Source organism: Mastigoproctus giganteus, chromosome 10, assembly GCF_048544385.1.
Source record: "Mastigoproctus giganteus isolate SK-2022 chromosome 10, ASM4854438v1, whole genome shotgun sequence".
NCBI classification, from domain to species: domain Eukaryota; kingdom Metazoa; phylum Arthropoda; class Arachnida; order Uropygi; family Thelyphonidae; genus Mastigoproctus; species Mastigoproctus giganteus.
Window position 1 is genome coordinate 80,057,893 of NC_143584.1, and position 15,404 is coordinate 80,073,296.

At 39.0% G+C, this 15,404-nt stretch overlaps 1 non-coding gene across 1 annotated transcript; it reads left to right on the forward strand.

Annotated features, from left to right (window-relative positions):
• Window positions 1–15,131: 15,131 nt before the first annotated feature.
• Window positions 15,132–15,204, forward strand: TRNAT-UGU (transfer RNA threonine (anticodon UGU)). The gene has a single exon. It is a non-coding gene; the product is annotated as a tRNA-Thr (tRNA).
• Window positions 15,205–15,404: the final 200 nt, after the last annotated feature.

Here is a 15,404-nt window from a genome sequence, read left to right on the forward strand (position 1 = left end):
TAATTGTCTCCAAGAATCCCATCTACGTTAATGATACGGCGTTTTGCTAACATTTTCCTCCATCCGGACATTTTTTTTTTATCTTTCGTTTCCTGTCTGTTTGTCTCTGTTCTTCTTCTCCCCCCCCCTCTCCACCACCCCTGAAATTTGCTTAAAAGACCAGGTAATCATCATTACTCGGCCCCATTAATAAAAAGTCGATGCTTTCTCTCTCTCTGAGCCATAAATGCGGCACAAGAATCATCAACAAATGGCCGTAGTTCCCCCCCCCCCGCACTGTCTCGTTCTTGTTTCGCATTAAATACTTCCCCCCCTCCTCTGCCTGTAGTTAAGTAGGTTTGCAGGTTGCGTTGTTTCGTGTTTTTAATTATAGTTCGAAGAGCTATTTAAAGAGACTTAGCAGTGTGCTAATAATAACGGATAACGCAGTAATTGTTCACGGCTTATTAAGGCCAATATTTTCCTAATTTGACACGCCTCAGTGGGGTCGCTGAATACACTCCAGCTGTAAAGCCATTCGACTCTTGCCATTGCTAGCAGCTTCTGCTTCTTCCACCAACAATCACTTCTTAATTCGCGGAAAATTATTTTTTTTCGGCTTCAGTTTTTCTCGCCTGGATGAACGCAAAAAAAAATATTTCGCGTAGTAATTTAAACCGATTGCTGTTTGTTGCCCTTCCCCCCCCCCCCCCTTCGTTCTTCTTCCACTTTTTCATCGACCCCTCCCGTCTATACACGATAATGAAATTGTATTAAAAGTTATTGTAACTTAATCTCATCTCTGGACCTCCTTGGACCGACTGTATCCAGAATTAGGGCGAAAGAGTGATTATTATTTATGTGACCCCGAGGTTGTTTCTACCAATAGGCGCAATATGGCCAAAATTGCTTTTATGCTAAAAAAAAAAAGAATCCAAACAGCCAACCTTGTCGATTGAAAAGTACTGGAGCAAACCGCCATTTGTCTGATACAAAGTATGGCTTTTTTGCACGTTTGAACAATCCCACCACAGCAAAGAAGCATAGTGTTGGGTGTCCTGGCTTTTGGCCGCAGGGCCCCTGGTGGGACACTACTAGGAGGTAGCCAGGCTGCCAGTAATTCTCTGGCTAGTCTCCTCCAGGTCGCCTGAGCTTCCTGGAAAGAGACCAAGTAAAAAAAAAAAAAAAAAAATATAGGGTACAAGGGAGTACAGAAAAGGAGGTATAGACAGAACGACGAAGGATGTAAGGGAAGGCATCCTTCGCAGGTTGGGTGGAAGATAGTCACGTATCAAACAATTCAAGCGATCTGAGTGTCAAGTCCAGTAGGTAGAAGTGGTCACAGTCGAATCTGAGATGGAGATGTTCAGTATATATGAATGTCGATCAATGCATTGATTCCAGGACGCTGTACCAGTAATCTTCTTTTGGCGAAGGCAGACAAAGCGTGGTACTGGTCTTCCTCGTTGATCAGAAAATGTTCATTTCCTTGAGGCAAGGCATGTACTTTTGTTATGAGCAACGTTCGCATGTCCTCGTAGAGCGGACAAACATAGAACAGGTGATCCCAGTGTTCGTTTTTCACCACAAAGATAGCGAGGGTCATCCACGATGTTCATGATTTATGGATCCATGGCCAGTAATCAGGAAAGTGGTATGAACCTGGGTAGTACAGTGGTATCGTCACCGTCCTCTCCACACCAGGTGGGAAAGGCCCGGGTTCGAATCCCATCGATGACGCCCGGAACGAACCTGGGTAGTACAGTGGTATCGTCACCGTCCTCTCCACACCAGGTGGAAAAGGCCCGGGTTCGAATCCCATCGATGACGCCCGGAACTTGAGTGAGCTTTTTTCGTCCAGCAGAACAGTCATTATACATATATGGGTATATGTAAGAGATTACAGGTGGCCCTAACATAATAATTTGAATTTGTACCATGCTGGAGCTTTAGGGTAGATCTGGGCTTTTTGAGGTAAGAATTTTTTAGTGATGGAGCCTTTGGGTGTGGTATTCCATCTGTTTTGATGGGTTTGTAGTGAAATCCAGGATGGTGGTAGGTAGTCCCTTTGCCAATTACCTGCAGGTCCAGAGGGACAACTCCTGCCAAGACTTGGAGCGCTGGGTTGCTTACCGTGCAGCAGGCACGGGTGATAGTGAGAAGGATATTACGCTGAATGGAGGTGAGCTTCCTTTGGTTACGAACAATGAGTGCACGATGATACCAGACACCTGAACAGTAGGTTATAGCGGTAAAAAATACAGCGAGCGGCGACTTAGGCCCCCAGTCAAACCTGTTGATCCTCGCTACCATTGCCGTGAAGGTAAAAGGTGAGCTTATGGTCAAGAATTACCCCAAGTCTTCATCTTCGTTGCCAGTTTGATGGTTCCTCTGAATAGAATTGAAGTAGTTTTCTCAGGGAATATATGGAAGTTGACCCATTCTTGTAGCTTTGTAAGGGTTTCATTGGCTGGAGTTTCCACTGACTCTCAGAATCAGGTCCTCGGCGGAAACATCTCCAAGGTCTAGGAACTCATCCATGACCACATTCCACAGGAACGAGCTAAGGACAGAGCCCTGGGGGGCAGCCTTTGTAAAAATTTCTGACTGTAACACTTCTGTTGTGCAGATAGTCCTGCATGCAGCTGTAAAGATTTGCTGGAACGCTAGCTTCTCTGAGTCTTCGTCGTATACTTGGCAACCAGAGCAAATCAAAGACCCCGGCGAAATCCACTGATATTATTAAGAAATATTTGTGGCTGAATTTTTGACAGAATCCATGAGCTGTCTAAAGGCATCTTCTGCTGAACGGCCTGCCCGAAAGCAGAACTGGAGATTTGCATTTTCATAGCGTTTTTCCAATCAGGATAATAGAAGACGTTCACATATTTTGCTTAAAACGGAAAGGCGTGCTTTGGGTCTCTAGGACCTTGGCTTCTTCAAAACGAGACATCGATTGGCCTCTTTCCAGTCATCCGGGAAAAGTCCAACTTCCAGGCATAGAAGGAGATTTGAGTGCGTCTCTGCGAGCTTCAATGAAGTCTAACCCTGGCCTTTTTTTTTTTTTGTTTTGCCAATTTCATCTAAGTTGAAAGGCTGCTCTATAGAAGTGATGCGTTTTCAGCACAGATTTCTCGTTACGGGCTGGATTAAGGAACAGGGTGTCCAAGATTGTTTTGAGAGTTGTGGTACCTGGGGAGCTGTTTCCAGTCGTAGAGACCAGGTGCTCCCATGACTGTTTCTTCTTTGCTCTAATTAAGCAAAGAAGCATTTACAATATCATCTATTTCGACAAAAATGGAATCTTAACGGTGCCTACTAAAACATTGAGCGTCGATTTCGCCATCGTCTTATACAGAAGGACAGGTCTCGTTATGTCGAAGTTTTTTCTGCATCCAACTGTTCTATGGCCAAATTAACTAGAGCTGTCAGGGAAGATATTCCCCCCCCCCCACACTGACAACTAGCCACATTTAAGGGGAGAAGGAGGTTTATTCATATTGCTATGGGATGCAGGGTCATTGGAATAATTACTGCAATTTTCCTTCTCGGCCACATTCGCAAGTTCCAAGAATAATCGGATTGTCTCCTTTTAGGAGAGAAGACATAAAAAATCTACTTTCTCTTTTCATTTAGCCATTCCAGTACTTGCCTTCCTTTTAATTCAGTAAGTTATATAATTTGTATTTCTGCACAGGAAGCCTTTCTTGAAATATTAATATTCGCTTTTTTTTTTTTTTCCAGATATTCGACAAGCCTGCACAATGGAACGGAATGGAGCTTTCACCAGAACTGTTGATTTACCTTTAAGTTTCAGCAATACATGGCTTTACGAAGTTTCTTCAGTGGTGTCTAGGAATATCACCAGAACTGTTGATTTACCTTTAAGTTTCAGCAATACATGGCTTTACGAAATTTCTTCAGTGGTGTCTAGGAATATTTCCCGATTCCTTTAATATCGGTGGATAGTTACTTTCTGGTATAAGGACTGAAGAAGTAGAACCCTTGTACAAAGAGACATTTCATCAATTATCTCGCATAAAGAGGAAAAATATTCTACCATAGGACGTTCTTAAAACAAGCAACTGTGGACCTTTGAGATTTGAGTGCCTGAGAACTTGACCTGATCTCCAACTAGTTCATCAACGGACATATGCTAAAACTAGAATTATTTCGGTATTTGTGGCAGCTATGAAATAAATGAACTCTTTTCAGTGGCTGTCAGCATTGCTTATCAATGATGAATATTGAAGAGAATAGCAGGTTTTAAAGTGATATTCTGAACATTGAAATGTCGAATCTTGTTATTGTACATAGAATGTAATATTGCTTTGATGTTTGTATGATTACAGTTAATCCATTGTTCACGAAGAATGCGCCTCTGAAATATGTCAGTGTTTTTTATTTATTAAATTAATAAAACGTTCTGTCATTTGGTGTATTTTGTCAGTCACTCTTTTAGTATATTTTTAATGATGGCCATGGTTCTCTTTCTTTACAACTATATTCGTGCGAACTCTTCCATGATAACGCTTTATAATTATTGAAGAAACTTCAGCAATATCTTTGATTGCCCGTATTAAATTATCGAACAGACTTTTCAGTCCAATTTATTGCGGTATAAATTGGATTTTGAGCTATTTATAGATGTCGCTACATTTCTAAAAATGCCAATAGTTTGCTATTGGCTTAAATCTAGATGTAAGTCTCTTGCTATAAGGATTGTTTCTTTCTTATTGTAACTCGTCATATAGCTTTCCAATGTCCATATATTTCTAGTTCCTTATTTATCCAGTCTGTTTTTTTTTTTCTCTAAAGTGTTCAAAGCCCCATGTGTTTTCTTTTCACTCCTTTTGTTAATATAAGTCTAATAAATATGTTTTTTTTTTTAATTCCAGTATTTCTTTTGCGTCTACGTTCATTCTTCTTGTTCAGACATGCATGATGTGTTTATAACTTGTAGTCTTACTTTCAATTGTCTTTCCATGCTTCTTTCGTCTGTTTCCTTAATTCAATTTAAAATTACATCCGACAGGATTGTCATATGTTTTGTACTTCTGATGATAAAATGACATCTGTCTATAGTATAATAATTTCATTTTGTTATTTTTACTCCACTGATATTAGGATGTTAAGTAACGAATCTTTTGGTCTTATTTTGATACATTATTTTCAAGTCTCAATGCACCTAACAGTTTTATATAATTTTCTTGTTAACTGTCTAATAATAAATCAGTCCATGATGCTCTTTTAAATGGCTGTTCTTCTATGATTCTAAGCGTTCAACACGTTAATTTTTAGTTTTCCGGCTTTGTTTCGTTTCTGAATATTGAGATAAAACGTTTTCCAATCTGTTATCAGCAAATCATTGTCTTTCTTGTCATTATTCATCATTGATTTTAAGTTTTCTAATCTCGTATTTAAAATCTCTGGTTTGTTCTTCATATAAGTTTATGAAACGTTCCTTCCTTTATTTTTATTATTCAGTAACTGTGTCTATTCTATTCTGTTTTCCCCTCCCAAGTCATTTTGTAAATTGCTTCTAGAAGTTTTCTAAATCCTGTTCGTTTTCGATTGGCAATCTTTCCTTTTGATGCTTCAGTAGCTGACTATACTCGTTTTAAATTATATCATCGGATTCCTTTGGAATTGTCTTAGACTCTTATCCTTTATTTTCCAAAATCACGTTTATTTCCTATTTTAAACAGAACTGACATTATTTCTGATTGATGTCATTTTCTATTACACAGTATAATATCCATAGTTATTTCTTGATCTCTCTTTAAACTGCTATACCACCAGACGGATCTATGGCCTGTTTTGTATTAATATCTTTGATAAACCATGAACATCTTCATAAAACTCATCTTCTAGTATCATCTACCTTTTGCCATCTCACTCTATGTTTAGTCCATATATTCATGCAGTCTGTCGCTACCCTTGAAGGTCCCCAGTTTGGCATCCCACCTCTTGCAACCTGACAAACTTCTATCAAAACTATAGAAGTCAATAAACAAAAAGGAGCACTTGAATTAGTAGTGTTCCTTTACACCTGGAAACTTACCCCTGGATGGCAATTGCACCAGTTTTCTTATAAGAAGTTTACAGTACTGTACTCTCTTGTTCTTATCCTGTGTATTTGCGGTTGCAGGAGTTAAGCTGCATAGATAATGGTCAATTGATTTCAGTTCAGCATTAAGCTGAACTGCAGAAAAAAACTTTGCCTATTGAACGAGTTGCTCTGATATTGCACTACATTCAAATAGCCTCGCTGAAAGGTTAAATTGAATGCATTATAACTTTGCAGCTCTGATGATCCTTCATATAGCCTATGACTGCTCACATCGAACAATTTCTTTACAGCTCTTTTGTCATAAGAGCGTCTCACATCTTCAACAAATTAATCTTTAGGCGGAGCATCTGCTTGAAAGTAGTGCAATAGCGGGGCAACTCCTTGCAAAGGTAAAGTTTATTAAGACTATGTAATTATCTAAGCAGTTTAAATCCTGATGGTCGTAAAAACATGTGAAGGAATCAGACAGCTTGTAATATAACTTTGAAAAACCTTATTATATACAAAAAAAAACATAATTACATTTTAAAAATGATAAAAACTGACATTAAATACTGACCAGCACATATTCAAATCTAATCCGAACCTGCTAATACAGTCTCTCAGGGACACTAAAGGTAATTTTTGTCTTTCTGTTCTTTAATAAAGAAATGCGTATCACTTCTCAATAATTCTAAGCACTGCTCCGTCTAAAATTGAGAAATATTCATCACAATAGTGCTGGATATTCGCACTATCCATTTCCAGCCACCACTCATTGAAAAACGATACCCGTACTCGGTTATCGTAAATGACAAAAGCTGTCCGTTAACTTTTTACAGGCCAGTGTATGTATCTACGAAATTACCGAACAATAATAAAATAATGAACCGTTTCTCAATTCGAAATATGTACAAATAGGGCACATACCTGAACACGTTAAGAGGATGGGCGCACAGCGACACCTGGCGACCGAATGCTGAAAGACATTCCTTTTAACTTTCAAACAAACCTGATGTGAGTGTGTGTGGGGCGTCTTACGGATGTTTAAGATCAATACAACGGAGCCTAAGAGCAAACTGGAACTTTTCCAAGTAACACGGGCACATTAAAGAGACAATTTTTCTTTCGTTTAAGCCTATCTGAAGATCCGGAAATGGAATGTTCCTCTGTGTCAAATAAATTCTCGAGAGCGATACGGCTGGATATGAGATGTTAAAACATTAACCCCTCCGTTCTTCTCCTCCCACTTCCATCCTTAAAATGTACAGAGTTTATTGTATTTCAGGAATATGCGACATCCGGAGCATGCAAACAGGAACAGCCACGGAATCTACCTTTAAAAATCAATGGGTTGAAGCAAAAGCGAGATAACAGTATTTGACTTTATCTTGGTAATTGAGAAGTGATGTAAGATGCTGAACTTGACGCGTTTAGCAATGAAGGTGAAGCATTTTCCAACCGTTATGCCATTTGCATACATATTTCAGAAAACAACGTTCTTATATTCACGACTTTATTTTTCTTTCTTATAATGCTTGGTTCTTTGTAGCGTTGTTATTTATCGGAATAACTACAGAATATCAAGTTCCTTTGCTGGCTAAATAGAAAGTCCATTCAAAAGAGGAACGGCAAAGTAGGCTTATCGAATCTTCTGATGACGTCTCTGGAGGACTGAATTATTCACAATGAGATAATTGAGAAATTAAGAGTTGTTTATTTAAAATATATATATATTTAGAAACAGAATAAGCATATTAATCATGATTATTGATTATATACGATTTTATAAATTTTATTCACAAAAAAAACAATATTACAAAATAAATTTATTTTTAAATCGATTAGATGTTGTAAATTCAAAATATTATTAAATCCTAGATCATACTTTAAGGTACAGCACAGTAGACCGTTAAAACATATGATTATTATCATTTAGATGCACCGAGTAGCCACTTTATTAGGAGTAGATCCCGCTTCAACCTTCAAAACAGCCTGAATTCGACGTAGCATGGACTTAACGAGGTGATAATTGAGTATTACAAGTCCATTTTGACTCAACAATTTCCCACAATTGTTGCAAATTGGATGGTTGCGGATGTCAGTTTCGCAGAGCTCGCTCCCACCTCATCTCGCGAGTGCCCAGATGGATTGAGAGCGGGTGCCTGGAGAGGCCATCGTAGTGTCTAAATTCACTCCAGGTTCCTTGAACCAATTCTGTACAATTCTGGTCTCTTGACATTGCGCATTATCCTACTGGAAGAGCCTATTCGCAGATATGCTGCAGCCATGGGGGGGGGGAACTATTTCCAGGTAACCTGTAGCATCCAAACATTACTCCACTGATATCAAGGATCCTAGTGTGTACCACGAGAGCACTCTCCACACTGCCACGAACGGCCAGATGTTGTTACCTTGGCTGGGTGAGTCAATGAACTCCTGCCGTTTTTGGTTCATCCATCAGCACGAACTGGTATTCGTCAAACTAGCTAACATTCTTCCACTGTCCAAGTGTTCGTATTCTGAAATACTTCTTTGATTACCACTATTGCCTTGAGTTATCATCTAGCCTTTCTGTTATCCTGCACAAATCCTATCAGCGGGCCTAGCTAATCAATGAGCTGTTTCCAACGAAAGGATTGCCGTTGGATGAATGTTATTTCGATATTAGACCAATCTTGATACACCAGAAATACAGTCCACGTGAAACCTCCAATAGGGTTGCAGTTTCAGAGATATTCGCATACCGGCACTTTTCTCCTTCTTTTCCTAATAGGTCTTAAAGAGAACATAAATAAAAACTTCAGTTTTTAGTAAGGCTTAATATTACAGCTTTAGTGCATGGTTCAGAAAACAAAAATTAAAACTTTTGAAAGGCAGATAAGAGTAGATGATTTTCATCGGGGATGTCTACCTTCCATTCAACTCTTATCATGACGTCTGTCTGCGTATGGAGATCCGGGCGTGCGTCGCCATCTTCTACAGTGCGGAATTACTGTTCATCAACGCCACCTGTGGAGTAAATTCAAAACTTCAATTAAACTTTAGACGTTAAATACGCGAATGCAACAAAACTATTACATCCTACATTGAATATACACTACGGTGAGTTTCCAGGGGCTCCACATTAAAAACAGCTAATATCATTAAGGGATATTAGATACATAGAGTGATAAAAATAGCTGGTATTGTCTCTAGACTACGTACCACAGTTGAATTTGAAAAGCAGTCCCGATAGGAACTTTATCCAAGTCACATGCCACAAGCTTAATGGCAACATATTCTCAACGGCCAAGTTTTACACTTAAAAGAGACCATCCTTCCTATCCCTGGTATTCGACGATACAAGGAAGAGGATGGGAGGAGGGGATGCTGGCCTCGTTCTGTACAACTTCATCTCCGACGTCCTTTTGTCTTCATCTTCGACCTTTTGATCTCGCCATGGCCAGTCGGCTGAGAACTTCGGTTTAAATGGCAGGAAGAAGGACAACGAACAGCGAGGGAGAAGCTGAATATTCAGAGAGCGTGCAGCGAGGCTACGGCCACGGGTGGCTAACAGAGCGAAGTTACGGTCAAGCACAAACAAAGCATCCTCTTTGAATGGATTGGCGTATGCAAACAGACGGCTAAACATTAAAATGCATCTCCGCTGGTAGCGTGCCTCCCGCGTATCCTCCAGTGTCACACAACAATTATACGTTCTTTCTCGTGGGACAGGTCCATCGGCTCGTGTCGGACGTGTAAACAATTAAGCATGGATGTCATTGTATTAAGACCTCGTAACAAGTGATAAAATACTTTTTGCTGCCAGTAAACTTTGTCTAAGAAACAACATAAATAAAAATTTAAGCTGTTTTTAGTAAGGCAAAAATTACAGCGATGTATGGAAACCATGTACACAAAGTCTTAAAATCCTACAGGTCATGACCTTAGTCTTCAGTAACACTACACACCTGTTATAGTGAAGTCTACAAACTGCATTATTGCTCAGGTCAAAGTGTTCACCTTTCCAGGGCAGCCTAGGAACCACAGTTGTGTTCAACAGATCCATTAAGTTAATTGGGGTTCTTAGATGGAGATTTTCTATCGAATCCTTCCCCGAGTATGCACGCTGTTCGTATTTCATAGCTCTATTCTTATCTTTCAAATAAATATCTCGAAAAGGACACCCACAGATGATCCTCTCCTCCCCTCCCCTCCCCGGTACAAACAAAAGGTAAAATAAATTCTGTTAGAGCTTCGCCTACATTGATATGTAAATCATTTACTACGATATTGTGTTAAGTCAAGCTAATAGGATTTATTCCCTTCAGGTTTTATTATGTTTTTGCCTTTTATATTTAAAGAAATGAATGTTGTCATACACCGCCGAGGGCTTTTGCTGTGTGGCAAATTTGCGTCTGACGTTCTCTCTCTCTCTCTCTGCCCACGCGAAAAGACAAAGTTTCAAGTTTCCACTCATGTCCATTTTGTTCGTGCAAGGAGATCTTACTTACACTCAACACCATGAATCTGTAGAGCTCGTAAATCTTGGTTGGTTGGCGAGTACAAATATTTATAAATGTCAGAAATATGGTGGCCCCCATAAATCACAAGTACGTCGTAAAACTGGCCCGCTTGCTTGTCTTAAGAAGGGAGAAATTTCATTGTAAACAAAAGTAGAAACGCAGACTGACTCCGACGTCTTGAAATTTCTCAAGAAGAAATTCTTGGGAAATATCGCTACTCTTTGTATTAATGAACTTAAGGCTGCCTTGTGGTTGAAATCCCATCGACGTGTTTGTAGAGTCAACTTCTTTTTGAAGTTTAAGCTATCTCAGTGACGTTAAAAACTCATGTATCGCAAATTAATGCTTATCGCAAATTTTTAATACTGAAAAGTCTTTAATTCAAAAAATACTTTCTAATAATAATTATCGATATTAATAGCTTTTTATTGAAAATAATTGCAGTATTTGTCTCTCTGTAAACGTTTATTGTATGCAAGGTTTGCAGTACAACAATTGACTCGCGTGTTAATTGTTGATAAAAGTTAAAAACGGCAACAATTGACTCGCGTGTTAATTGTTGATAAAAGTTAAAAACGGCAACAATTGGTGTTCATAATCAATTGTTAGTTTTTTTTTTTTCAGATGATTGATTGCAGATCAGTCATTTCAAGTTGGAGTTTTCTTATCACATTTCTAATTACTTCACTCTTTTACTTCGAAATTAGCCTGAGAGAAAGAAAAATAGCTTTAGACTCGATTGCAACAGTTCTCAAAGTGTAATTAGCTCCACTTAGTGTAATCATGTTACTGTAATAGCCGGAAAGAGCTCGCAAAGAATGATGATGTAAATTATTTGGTTAAATGTTCCTAATCTTCGAATAAAGCAGTTTATTTTACAAAGGCGTCGTACTAGATCGGACGGTAAGAAAAGCAAATAAATGACTTGTTTCAATCAAGATGATTCATAAGCAACACGCTGGATGTATAGTAAGAGGGCGCCTTGAAACACGTGATGTTTATCGCGTGTACATCAGTATAGAAATAGACAACCCAGCTGGAAAATAAATCTTGTTCCCGGCGTAATAGTTAGCTTGGATCAAACCCAACAAAACAGCAACGAACAACAAAAGCTAAGTCTTGCGTTGACAAGAGGAAATTCTCTATGATGGAAAACTAATGAGTTGTCTAACTCCTGCCATTGCAACAAACAACATGTCCCGCTAGCAGGACTTGTGGGAGTAACAAAAAAACAATTGGTCGACTTTCTTCGTAAATATCAGTAGTACTAAAGGATAATTAAGTGGCCCAGCGAGCACATTTATTTTTGTCAAAACTGTCTCGTCCTATTCGCAATTACACGAAAAAAGTCCTCCCTCATTTCGTAGTGGGATCCGTTCCGTACGCTGAAGCCGATAGAGAGGTCAGAGAATCGTTGATGGAAAGAAAGACGGGGAGAATGCAAGATGGAATACAGGAAGGAATGAAAGAGCGAGAAATAATTACTGGAGGTACAAATGAAAGGTCACGGACCCAGCAGGTTTGGATTTGGAGCAAGGGAAGCTATTCTCTCGCTGTCTGGCAGTTCAAGCTCGAACTGGAGACAGAACCAAAAAAAGAAGAAGAAAAAAAAAAAAAGCGAATTATACAAAGAGTAAGAACGCGCACAGATGGGCTCGGGGAAAACGAGCAGAGCGACAGAAAGAGTACGAAAGTGGAATTTATCTCCCATCATCGATAGAAAACCGAAATTTAAAGGTTTCTGATGCCATTTCATCTTCCATAAGAGGCTTTTCCGCCTCATTAACTCCCCCAGCGCTTCGCTGTGTCCTCACCTCTGTGGTGCGTGTTTGTATACGACAACGTGTGAGTATGTTTTATGGTCATTTACGAATAGCAGTGATAGGCATGGAGGGCGTTCTCTAATGTGCTCTTCAGGGATTACTCTCTTTGAATTCATTACGAGCCACGCCCAGTGAGATCATTAGACAACTCTGCGCTAGTCCACACACAAATGCACGGGACTTTCGATGTTAGAGACAGAAACCGGCGTTACAACGGAGGTAGATTGCCGAACTCGCCATTACCAACTGCAGATCCCTTCCCCCCTTTAAAATATATTACGCAAAGTGCGCAGAATTTATCACACAGATAACCCGAACGTGTTGCTCTAAAAATAAGCAGTGAACTCAAAGCTACAGTAACTTCGTTATAATCACGATTACACATTTTTGAACTATTAATAGTTCTTGTGTGATTTCGAACCATTCCTTCCTTTGTAATGAGTCTATTAATTTTCTTTGCGAAAACGCAATACCAATGTATTGTAGCTTAATAAAGATTGCGTGTCATAATTGTGTTATTTTATTACCACTGCATAAACAGCGTTATTTGATGAAAATGGTAGCATCCAGTTCACCAGTAGCAGCACGGATTTAATACCGGAAACAATTACCACGCGGTGTGATTCAGCCACATCGCGTGATTAAAGTGCATGCGCCTGTTGTTGAAGACTTGCCATACAAAACAAGCGATATTATTGAAAGGATTTTAAGCATAAATTAAACACTGCATTAATTTTATTACACACGAATCCAGTTGGAAAAAAACAAAAAAACATTGACACCCAAATAAAGAAGAATCAAAAAGAGAAAGAGAAAAACAAAAATGCCAATCGAATTCAACGCAAACCATAAATACTAAAGCGGCCATTGAAAATATTTCGAATAGAAAATGCATACTCTATAAATGTTATATAAGACAGAGAGGGGGGGGTGAATAAAACAATAACATATGAGAATCAAACATAAGGTCATATGTATACATCCCACCCTCCTTTCCCCTTCGGGGAGAATCTAATATTTCTTTTGCAGTCATTTCTATCAGTATATGAAGACAAAGTATTCAGTCATCACTCTTCAGCCGTTCGATCGATACTAAATTTATTTCCGGTGGACACGTAAGGCGAAAGTCTACTTCTGTTGCCAAAGAAGGGGCAACTTCTTTGTAAATAGAGATGGATTTCGGCGGGCATCGCTACACGACTTCCATATATACAACTCTCCTCTTCACTCCACTTCCAAAAATCAGTCGAAGATACAGACAAAAATGGAATATTTCGCCAGTTTAGCGAAGCATTTCTTCGCCAGGCAATTGGCGATATATATTTCTCTATAAGTACGACACGATTGGGAAAAAATAGCTTTGTGGTAATTCACTACAGTCGAATCCTCCTTTTTGTAAGGAGGAGAGTAGCTTGGAACAGATCTATCTCCATCTGTTTTAAGAACGAGACCCTCTTGGGATTGGATAAACGGTGATACAATCTTTCCGTTCTCCTCCCGACAGGCAACTCCTTTTTTGTATATGCTCGCGCTTGTCTGTGCCGTTCTTGCGTCCTCTGCAGCTTGATCAGAGGTACCTTAGGCTAGTCGCAGTGGTAATGAGAAAGCGCTAGAGGATGATGATATTTATCCCGTCTAATAGAAGGGTGCCGTTTCCAAATGAACGCCACTGCTTCTTATTGAAAATAATGAGAATAGACTTGTCTTCGTTTGGCTGAGGGTGGCAAATACCACAACTGCTATTCCTGTTTCATTTCGCTTTTTCGCCATTTTTTTCCTCTCTTTTCTTTTATTTGGGTTCTTTTCGAGTGAAAATGGTTCTCCAGAAACATTTTCCTCCAAAATGAATGCTATCTAAATACAGATTTAATGATTTAGCAATGAATTCTCTCCACCATTACTTCTCTTCGCCAACTATGAAGACAATTATCTTCACAAAAATTCGTGCTGGATGACGATTTTTTTATTATTATTATTATAATAAAGTGCTCACATATTAGTGAGCAATTTTCATTAATCGCCATCTGGTGGCGTTTTAAGGAATTTAACACAATCGCTTTTGTAGTTTCATTTAGATTCTTGCTCAATGTTATCTGATGCTCAATAACTCTTTCCAAATCTCTACTTTGAATCGAGACGTTTATCCCTGAATCTCCAATTCCCGAAGGGTCCTATTTGGGACTAGGGTCCACTCCGGAGAATATCCATTTATAATTATCCTCTGTCTCTTGACCAATTTCTGGTCAAGCTGGCCAATTATTTTTGCCAACTGCACACAACCACTCAATCAAACAACTCATCAGAAACCTTTCTTTTCCCATGTTTTATTTTATTCATTTTTTTTTTATCCACTCAATGACAGATGGACAGTAAGCTGAACCCCAGCTAGAAGTCTGAGAAAGCCTAACCCCAGCCTGAGAAAGTCGCAATTACCTTCAAATACCACGCACCCACCAACTGTCAACAGTCACCGCCAGATGTCCTTCTTTACACTGTTCATTTTATATCTTTCCACTATCCTTTTCGCATTTAATGAGTTCTAAGGATGGCTTGTAAATGTGTCTGTCCAGGAACTAGATAACGCAGTTTATTATAATTATTATTACTTGCCATATATTATAAAATCTGATCTCGGAATTTATTCAATTCGAGTTGTATCAGTTTCTATTAGACAGATAAATTTTCTTCCTTTGCTGCCATCTAGTGACAGAAAGTAAATGAATGAAAAAGACAATTATATATTAATCGAATATGAAAACCACAAACGGAGCCTTCGTAGCTCAGTGGTTAGAGCACTGGTCTTGTAAACCAGGGGTCGTGAGTTCGATCCTCACCGAAGGCTTAAAAGCATCCAACGCTGTTTGTGTCTTTTTATACAACGTGATTTTCCCTTTACGTCATCAAATCAAATGAGTTGACCTTTAGCTTAAGAAATCGAACTTTATGCTGTCTTGAGCATCCACTCGATATTTTTATTATTTTTTTTTTCTTCGGTTAACTGGGAATGTGATTCTGAAACTTTGCGCGCACCAATCAGAGTAT